General features: G+C 46.8%; 1 protein-coding gene across 1 annotated transcript in view; it reads left to right on the top strand.

Moving 5' to 3' along the window:
* Positions 1-2,287: 2,287 nt before the first annotated feature.
* LOC124039577 (alanine aminotransferase 2-like) overlaps positions 2,288-10,121 on the top strand; it is a 28,335-nt gene continuing 20,501 nt past the window's right edge. The window contains exon 1 of the mRNA XM_046355696.1: positions 2,288-2,342. The gene's annotated coding sequence lies outside the window, so the exon portion shown is untranslated. The remainder of the gene's footprint in view (positions 2,343-10,121) is intronic.

The following is a 10,121-nucleotide window of genomic DNA, read 5'->3' as shown; positions in this document are numbered from 1 at the left end:
CAGAGGGTGAATGGGCAAGACGATATTTAAGTGCCTTTGAACAGGGTATGGTAGTAAGTGCCAGACGCACCGGTTAGTGTGTCAAGAACTGCAACGCTGCTGGGTTTCACGTTCAACAGTTTCCCTTGTGTATCAAGAATGGTCCACCACCCAAAGGACACAATTGTGGACCGCATTGGCGTCAACATGGGCCAGCATCTGTGTGGAACACTTTTGACACCCTTTAGAGTCCATGCCCTGACAAATTGAGGCTGTTCTGAGGGCAAAAGGGGGTGCAACTCAATATTAAAGGTATTCCTAATGTCTTGTACACTCTGTGGATATTAATGACATTTCATTTTTGTGTCAACACAATTTGGCAACCCATCCCTTACAGGATTATTTCACACACAAACTACTACTACTAATGATTCACAGTGATAGTTATTCCGGTGTTCCATACAGTGTGCACCTCAAAACGAATGAAAAGAAAATCAAAACATAAATAGTAGATATGGTTATCCAATCAATAATAACCCTAGGGCAGTGAAAAATGAAATATAATACTGAAAAATGTATTATATTTTTGTGTATGGAGTAGATTGACCTCAACCATTCCTTTACAACAAACCATTCCTGCCTCGAAACCAGTATCTTCTACATTGCTGCCTTAATGAAATGAAGGGGGTATCAGAACAACTGACAGACCATCTTGGTTAGCCTTGTCAATGTGATGGTTTGTCAACAGTAAGTGCCTACTGTAGGGTTAATAGTTTGCATTGCTTGCACAAAGTTCCACATAGACCATGTGGGATTCTGATTGATGTGAAGTATGGGACTAAATGCCTTTGACTCTCTCCTAAATGTACTATTGAAATGTCTCCATTTGGAACTCAGGCCTCAATTACACATTTACATTAGTTTGATTTAACGTAGAACATAATTTGTATGGTTGTTGCCTGTTTAAAAAGTCATGTTTTCACAGAGGGTGGTGCGACATGGGCTTAGGAGTACATGTGTGGACATGTCATTTATTTGTATATATTGGGAGTAAGATCGTGCTTGCTCTCCTAATAGATACACTATATATACATAGGTATGTGAACACCTCTTCTTTGTGCACACCTCTTCCGGTGTGCACAAAGCGAGGTCCATACAGAAATGGTTTGTCAAGATCGTTGTGGAAGAACTTGTCTGGCCTGCACAGAGCCCTGACCTCAACCCCATCGAACACCTTTGGGATGAATTGGAACGCCGACTGCGAGCCAGGCCTAATCGCCCAACCTCACAAAGGCTCTTGTGGCTGAATGGAAGCAAATCCCCGCAGTAATGTTCCAACATCTAGTGGGAAGCCTTTCCAGAAGAGTGGAGACTGTTAGAGCAGCAAAGGGGGGACCAACTCCATATTAATGCCCATGATTTTGGAATGAGATGTTCGACGAGCAGGTGTCCACATACTTCTGGTGCTGTAGTGTGTGTATGTGTAGCGTCCTACATCTGCTACATAACTGTACTTCAAGCCAGCAGTTGGACACTGAGGGAAGAAAACCATGCTGCTCAACATTTACACCAGTTTCCTTCTCTCTATTGTACATGGAAGTACCTGCACTGAGTATATGAATGGTTGAAATATTGAAGGTTCCTGGAGTTCATTGTCTTTCCTGTCCAGCTAATGAAGATGAACCATAAAAGGGTGGGATGGGGAATGTGGAAGGACTCAGACTGATCAAGGACCTACAGTAGCTTACCTGTCAATGTATTTCTGATACCTTCATTTTGATCACCTTAAAACAAATCTAGAGCCTTTGTATATATTTTACAATAAATACATTATGTCAAAATTGAGTGTGTGCCTTTCCTTGTATTTTATGTGCTTTCATGTTTATAGTACATATGGATACAGTAAACATTACCCCTTAGTGGTGGAATTGTACAGTGAATTGGCACATAAGATCTTCCATTCTTTACACCACCTAGGTGTAATTCTGATGTGAGCTCTCGTAGCTTTACACACACACAGCACAAATGCACACACACTACTGATCACGGACCAGGATGTCTTGCTCCCAGGCAGACTAAATAACTTTTTTGCCCGCTTTGAGGACAATACAGTGCCACTGACACGGCCTGCAACGAAAACATGCGGACTCTCCTTCACTGCAGCCGAGGTGAGTAAGACATTTAAACGTGTTAACCCTCGCAAGGCTGCAGGCCCAGACGGCATCCCCAGCCGCGCCCTCAGAGCATGCGCAGACCAGCTGGCCGGTGTGTTTACGGACATATTCAATCAATCCCTATACCAGTCTGCTGTCCCCACATGCTTCAAGAGGGCCACCATTGTTCCTGTTCCCAAGAAAGCTAAGGTAACTGAGCTAAACGACTACCGCCACGTAGCACTCACTTCCGTCATCATGAAGTGCATACCCTACATTATTCATCTCATATGCATACGTATATACTGTACTCTATATCATCTACTGCATCCTTACGTAACATATTCTTTATCCCCTTACACTGTATAAGACAGTAGTTTTGGAATTGTTAGTTAGATTACTTGTTGGTTATTACTGCATTGTCAGAACTAGAAGCACAAGCATTTCGCTACACTCGCATTAACATCTGCTAACCATGTGTATGTGACAAATAACATTTGATTTGATAAATAATCATTTGTTCTTAACTGACTTGCCTAGTTAAATAAAGGTTCAAAATAAATGTTACAGCCCAGTCATTTGGCCCAGCACATGCCTCTCAGGCATCCAGGCAAAACCCGTTTCTCCCCTCACCTTTGTTTATGTATTGATTGTCTCTGTGTTGTGAAGACATGGGTGGTGTGAGGCTGCGGGGCGATATTCTACCATATGCTGAAGGACAGATGTACCCTATAGTGCTGACCCCTAGTAATGGACACATTGCCTGCCCTTTAGTCTACCCCTGCCTCAACTACCTTCGCCTCTCTCTTTCAGTTTATGTGCTGACTGTGACACACACATATCTCCTGGGGATGTTTGTAGTGGAGAACCTGTTGGACTGTGTATTCTTAGTGTTTTCTTAGCACTATGTGTTCTCTCTCAGGTGCTTGTAAGGGCACAGATGACAGACTGGTAGGATTCCAGTTGAGGTAGTTTAATGACTGATTCACATAGAGCAGGAACGGCACAGCACAGTATATGGCTTGACACTTGTGTTCACTAAGAGTTTGTGTGGTTCTGAAAAGGGGGAAATTAAATACAATAGTAAATGGCAGGTATAAGCTTAGTACAACCCACAATTACATAAGCTATAAATAATATGGCTACGATAGGTTATCTGCTGCACAGGGCAATACAACCGAACAACATGGCTGTGACTTCACTAATGATTGATCAGAGGAGTGCAACTACACAGCACTACTGAGCAGCAACGTCATCCTCACACAACTGCATGAACTTGAATGTTTATAGCTACATCCACAAGGCTCATTACTAACAAAATACCCACAATCTATACAGTAGACTAGACACTGGTGGACATTATACTATACAATGAAATAATACATGTCTGAAATTAGATGACAGAAACAATAGGGTTAGCAAGCTTACAGGTAAACACACTAATTAGCACAACAAAGGAGTGCATTCCACATGAATAGTAAGAAATATGAACTCACAGGAGATGGCTGGAACTTATCACTTGGCTTGTGTACTTTCTCTAGTTACGTCCTTCTCCTCAATTAGAGATGGCCCAGCATGCTCTGCTCCACATCACCAGTGAGCAGAGCTACAGCTCTCCTACGATCAACTAATATTTACTCTCAATAGTCTTTTGTATAGCCACCCCAAATTTCGACGTCAATTTGGTTCTGAGAAAGGCTAAGGGTTCTTGAGTGTGGTTACGGCAGGAGTACTGTTGTTGTCTTCTCTGTCCGGGAGAGCTGAGAGGACTACCAGCCGGGCAACAGGACAGGTATATGTTCTGTCCTTGATCTTGACCTCGGCAAACCTCACATGACCATCTGCGCTTGAGTGAACTTTAATGACACGTCCGATTGGCCAGAGGGCCCTCAGAAGCTGGGTTCCACCAACATTACCACCATATCCCTTTTGAGGTCGTCAGGGATGGCATGCCACTTCTGGCGGGCTTGCAGGCTGGGTAGGTAGTGCCTGATGTAGCTGGACCACAAGTGATCCGTCAGGATCTGGCAGTGTCGATGTCTGCTGAGGAGCTCAGTCTCTGTGTACACCAGTTGTGGCAGGGATCCGTCTGGCCGCCCCATCAACAGGAGCGTGAGGCGCAGGCGTGCAGCTGGCAGGTCAGCCATCTTGGGGACAGCAGGTCTGGATTTACATCTGCGGCATTCTTTGCAGGTGTGTTGGAATCGACGGATGGCTTTCCGCCCGCAGAGGACTCAAAGGACGTGGCGGATCTCTGCAAACACTCTCTCAGGGCCTGGATGGCACAGATGGCTGTCGTGATCTTGGATAAGGAGTCTAGTGGATGGATGACCAGGATTGAGGACGATGGGATGAACTGTAGAATGTTCTAGATCTTCGGCACAACCTAGTCTACCACCAACTCGGATGAGCTCTCTGGACTTGTCAAGCTCAGGTGACAAACTAAATAGACGACTGCTGGAAGGGACAGGCTTACCATCTTTCAGGAGACAGAGCTCATCTGGTAAACTCTCCCGCTTGGCTCTCTTGAAGATGACAGTGCCCACTTTCTGGTAGTCTTCAACAGTAGGGTCACCACCCTGTCTTGGCTGTTGAAGTTACCGAGTCAATGTGCAGGGGTACAGGTTAGTCGACGTAATATGTGCAGTACCAGTCAAAAGTTTGGACACACCTACTCAAAAAGGGGTTTTCTTTATTTTTACTATTTTCTACATTGTGGAATAATAGTGAAGACATGAAATATGACTATGAAATAACACATGTGGAATCATATTGTAACCAAAAAATTGTTAAAGAAATCTAAATATATTTTAGATTCTTCAAAGTAGCCACCCTTTGCCTTGATGACAGCTTTGCACACTCTTGGCCTTCTCTCAACCAGCTTTACCTGGATTGCTTTTCCAACAGTCTTGAAGGAGTTCCCACATGTGCTGAGCACTTGTTGGCTGCTTTTCTTTCACTCTGTGATCCAACTCATCCCAAACCATCTCAACTGGGTTGAGCTCGGGTGATTGTGGAGGCCAGGTCATCTGATGCAGCACTCCATCACTCTCCTTCTTGGTTAAATAGCCCTTACAAAGTCTGGAGGTGTGTTGGGTCATTGTCCTGTTGAAAAACAAATTATAGTCCCACTCAGCTCAAACCAGATGGAATGGCGTGTCGCTGCAGAATGCTGTGGTAGCCATGTTGGTGTGCCTTGAATTCTAAAAACATCACAGACAGTGTCACCAGCAAAGCACTCCCAAACCATCACATCTCCTCCTCCATGCTTCACGGTGGGAACCACACATGTGGAGATCATCCGTTCACCTACTTTGCGTCTCACAAAGACACGGCGGTTAAAACCAAAAATCTCAAATTTGGACTCATCAGACCAAAGTCTAATGTCTAATGTCCATTGCTCGTGTTTCTTGGCCCAAGCAAGTCTCTTCTTCTTATTGGTGTCCTTTGGTAGTGGTTTCTTTGCAGCAATTTGACCATGAAGGCCAGATTCTCGCAGTCTCCTCTGAACAGTTGATGTTGAGATGTGTCTGTTACTTGAACGCTGTGAAGCATTTATTTGGGCTGCAATTTCTGAGGCTGGTAGCTCTAATGAACTTATCATCTGCAGTAACTCTGGGTCTTCCTTTCCTGTGGCGGTCCTCATGAGAACCAGTTTCATAGTAGTGCCTGATGGTTTTTGCGACTGCAATTGAAGAAACTTTCAAAGTTCTTGAAATGTTCTGTATTGACTGACCTTCATGTCAAAGTAATGATGGACTGTTTTTTGTCTTTGCTTATTTGAGCTGTTCTTGCCATAATATGGACTTGGTCTTTTACCAAATAGGGCCATCTTCTGTATACCATCCATCGGAAGGACAGAACGTCAGCATCGGGTAAACTCAAGGGGGATGGTGTGTGTCTTTGTTAACAACAGCTGGTGCACAATATCTAATATGAAGGAAGTTTCAAGGTTCTGCTCGCCTGAGTTAGAATACCTCATGATAAGCTGTTGATCATACTATTTATTTTTTGTAGCCATCTATTTACCACCACAAATTGATACTGGCACTAAGACCGCACTCAACAAGCTGTATAGGGCCATAAGCAAACAAGAAAATGCACATCCAGAGGCAGTGCTCCTAGTGGCCGGTAATTTTAATGCAGGAAAACTAAAAATCAGTTTGACCTCATTTCTACCGGCATGTCACCTGTGCAACTAGAGGTGAAAAAAACTCTAGATCACCTCCACACACAGAGATGCATACAAAGCTCTCCTTTACCCTCTATTTGGGTGAGGATGCTAAGCTACAGGACTGTTTCACTAGCACAAACTGGAATATGCTCCAGAACTCATCCAATGGCATTGAGGAGTTTACCAAATCAGTCACCGGCTTCATTAATTAACAACTTGTAAACTATAATGGATTACAAAGGGAAACCTAGTCGCGAGCTGCCCAGTGCTGCGAGCCTACCAGATATGCTAAATGCCTTCAATGCTCGCTTCGAGGCAACCAACATTGAACCATGCGTGAGAGCACCAGCTGTTCCGGACGACTGTGTGATCATGCTCTCCGTAGCCGATGTGAGTAAGACCTTTAAACAGCTTAACATTAACAAGGCCTCAGAGCCAGACGGATTGCCAAGACGCGTACTCAGAGCATGTGATGACCAGCTGGCAAGTGTCTTCACTGACATTTTCAACCTCTCCCTGACCCAGTCTGTTACACCTACATCTTTCAAGCAGACCACCATTGTCCCTGTGCCCATGAACACCAAGGGAACCTCTCTTAATGAAATCACCCTGTAGCACTCACATATGTAGCCATGAAATGCTTTGAAAGGCTGGACATGGCTCACATCAATACCATCATCCCAGACACCCTGGACCCACTGCAATTTGCATACTGTCCCAACATTACATTTACATTTACATTTAAGTCATTTAGCAGACGCTCTTATCCAGAGCGACTTACAAATTGGTGCATTCACCTTATGACATCCAGTGGAACAGTCACTTTACAATAGTGCATCTAAATCTTAAAGGGGGGGGGGTGAGAAGGATTACTTATCCTATCCTAGGTATTCCTTGAAGAGGTGGGGTTTCAGGTGTCTCCGGAAGGTGGTGATTGACTCCGCTGTCCTGGCGTCGTGAGGGAGTTTGTTCCACCATTGGGGGGGCCAGAGCAGCGAACAGTTTTGACTGGGCTGAGCGGGAACTGTACTTCCTCAGTGGTAGGGAGGCGAGCAGGCCAGAGGTGGATGAACGCAGTGCCCTTGTTTGGGTGTAGGGCCTGATCAGAGCCTGGAGGTACTGAGGTGCCGTTCCCCTCACAGCTCCGTAGGCAAGCACCATGGTCTTGTAGCGGATGCGAGCTTCAACTGGAAGCCAGTGGAGAGAGCGGAGGAGCGGGGTGACGTGAGAGAACTTGGGAAGGTTGAACACCAGACGGGCTGCGGCGTTCTGGATGAGTTGTAGGGGTTTAATGGCACAGGCAGGGAGCCCAGCCAACAGCGAGTTGCAGTAATCCAGATGGGAGATGACAAGTGCCTGGATTAGGACCTGCGCCGCTTCCTGTGTGAGGCAGGGTCGTACTCTGCGGATGTTGTAGAGCATGAACCTACAGGAACGGGCCATCGCCTTGATGTTAGTTGAGAACGACAGGGTGTTGTCCAGGATCACGCCAAGGTTCTTAGCGCTCTGGGAGGAGGACACAATGGAGTTGTCAACCGTGATGGCGAGATCATGGAACAGGCAGTCCTTCCCTGGGAGGAAGAGCAGCTCCGTCTTGCCGAGATTCAGCTTGAGGTGGTGATCCGTCATCCACACTGATATGTCTGCCAGACATGCAGAGATGCGATTCGCCACCTGGTCATCAGAAGGGGGAAAGGAGAAGATTAATTGTGTGTCGTCTGCATAGCAATGATAGGAGAGACCATGTGAGGTTATGACAGAGCCAAGTGACTTGGTGTATAGCGAGAATAGGAGAGGGCCTAGAACAGAGCCCTGGGGGACACCAGTGGTGAGAACGCGTGGTGAGGAGACAGATTCTCGCCACGCCACCTGGTAGGAGCGACCTGTCAGGTAGGACGCAATCCAAGCGTGGGCCGCGCCGGAGATGCCCAACTCGGAGAGGGTGGAGAGGAGGATCTGATGGTTCACAGAATCGAAGGCAGCCGATAGGTCTAGAAGGATGAGAGCAGAGGAGAGAGAGTTAGCTTTAGCGGTGCGGAGCGCCTCCGTGATACAGAGAAGAGCAGTCTCAGTTGAATGACTAGTCTTGAAACCTGACTGATTTGGATCAAGAAGGTCATTCTGAGAGAGATAGCGGGAGAGCTGGCCAAGGACAGCACGTTCAAGAGTTTTGGAGAGAAAAGAAAGAAGGGATACTGGTCTGTAGTTGTTGACATCGGAGGGATCGAGTGTAGGTTTTTTCAGAAGGGGTGCAACTCTCGCTCTCTTGAAGACGGAAGGGACGTAGCCAGCGGTCAGGGATGAGTTGATGAGCGAGGTGAGGTAAGGGAGAAGGTCTCCGTAAAAGGTCTGGAGAAGAGAGGAGGGGATAGGGTCAAGCGGGCAGGTTGTTGGGCGGCCGGCCGTCACAAGACGCGAGATTTCATCTGGAGAGAGAGGGGAGAAAGAGGTCAGAGCACAGGGTAGGGCAGTGTGAGCAGAACCAGCGGTGTCGTTTGACTTAGCAAACGAGGATCGGATGTCGTCGACCTTCTTTTCAAAATGGTTGACGAAGTCATCTGCAGAGAGGGAGGAGGGGGGGGAGGATTCAGGAGGGAGGAGAAGGTGGCAAAGAGCTTCCTAGGGTTAGAGGCAGAAGCTTGGAATTTAGAGTGGTAGAAAGTGGCTTTAGCAGCAGAGACAGAAGAGGAAAATGTAGAGAGGAGGGAGCGAAAGGATGCCAGGTCCGCAGGGAGGCGAGTTTTCCTCCATTTCCGCTCGGCTGCCCGGAGCCCTGTTCAACAGATCTACAGATGATGCAATCTCTATTGCACCCCACACTGCCCTTTCCCACTTGGACAAAAGGAACACCTACAGTACATGACAATGTTGTTCATTGACTACAGCTCAGAGTTCAACACCATAGTACCCTCTAAGTTCATCACTAAGCTAAGGATCCTGGGACTGAAAACCTCCCTCTGCAACTGGATCCTGGATTTCCTGACAGGACACCCCTAGATTGTGAGAGTAGGCAGCAACACATCCGCCATGCTGATCCTCAACACGGGGGCCCCTCAGGGGTGTGTGCTTAGTCCCCTCCTGTACTCCATGTTCACCCACGACTGCATGGCCAAGCACAACTCCAATACCATCATTAAATTTGCCGAGACACGATGTTGGTGGGCCTGATCACTGACGACGATGAGACAACCTATAATTTTTATTTTACCTTTATTTAACTAGGCAAGTCAGTTAAGAACAAATTCTTATTTTCAATGACGGCCTAGGAACAGTGGGTTAACTGCCTGTTCAGGGGCAGAAGGAGAAGGTCAGAGACCTGGCAGTGTGGTGCCAGGACAACAACCTCTCTCTCAACGTCAGCAAGACAAAGGAGCTGATCGTGGACTACAGGAAACGGAGGGCCCAGCCCGTCCCCATTCACATCGACAGGGCTGCAGTGAAGTGGGTAGAGAGCGTTAAGTTCTTTGGTTTCCACATCACTAAGGATCTATTATGGTCCAAACACACCAACACAGTCATGAAGAGGGCATGACAAGGCCTCTTCCCCCGCAGGAGACAAAACGATTTTGCATAGACCCTCAGATACTCAAAAAGTTCTACCGCTGCACCATTGAGAGCATATTGACTGGCTGCATCACCGCTTGCTATGGAAACTGCTTGGCATCCGACCACAAGATGCTACAGAGGGTAGTGCGGACGGCCCAGTACATCGTTGGGGCCGAGCTCCTTGCCATCCAGGACCTCTATACTAGTCGTGTCAGAGGAAGGCCCTAAAAATTGTCAAAGACTAGCCACCCAAGTCATAGACTGTTCTC

Source organism: Oncorhynchus gorbuscha, linkage group LG07, assembly GCF_021184085.1.
Source record: "Oncorhynchus gorbuscha isolate QuinsamMale2020 ecotype Even-year linkage group LG07, OgorEven_v1.0, whole genome shotgun sequence".
NCBI lineage: Eukaryota > Metazoa > Chordata > Actinopteri > Salmoniformes > Salmonidae > Oncorhynchus > Oncorhynchus gorbuscha.
The sequence above is the reverse complement of the archived record's forward strand: the minus strand, read 5'-3'. Positions and strand labels throughout refer to the sequence as shown.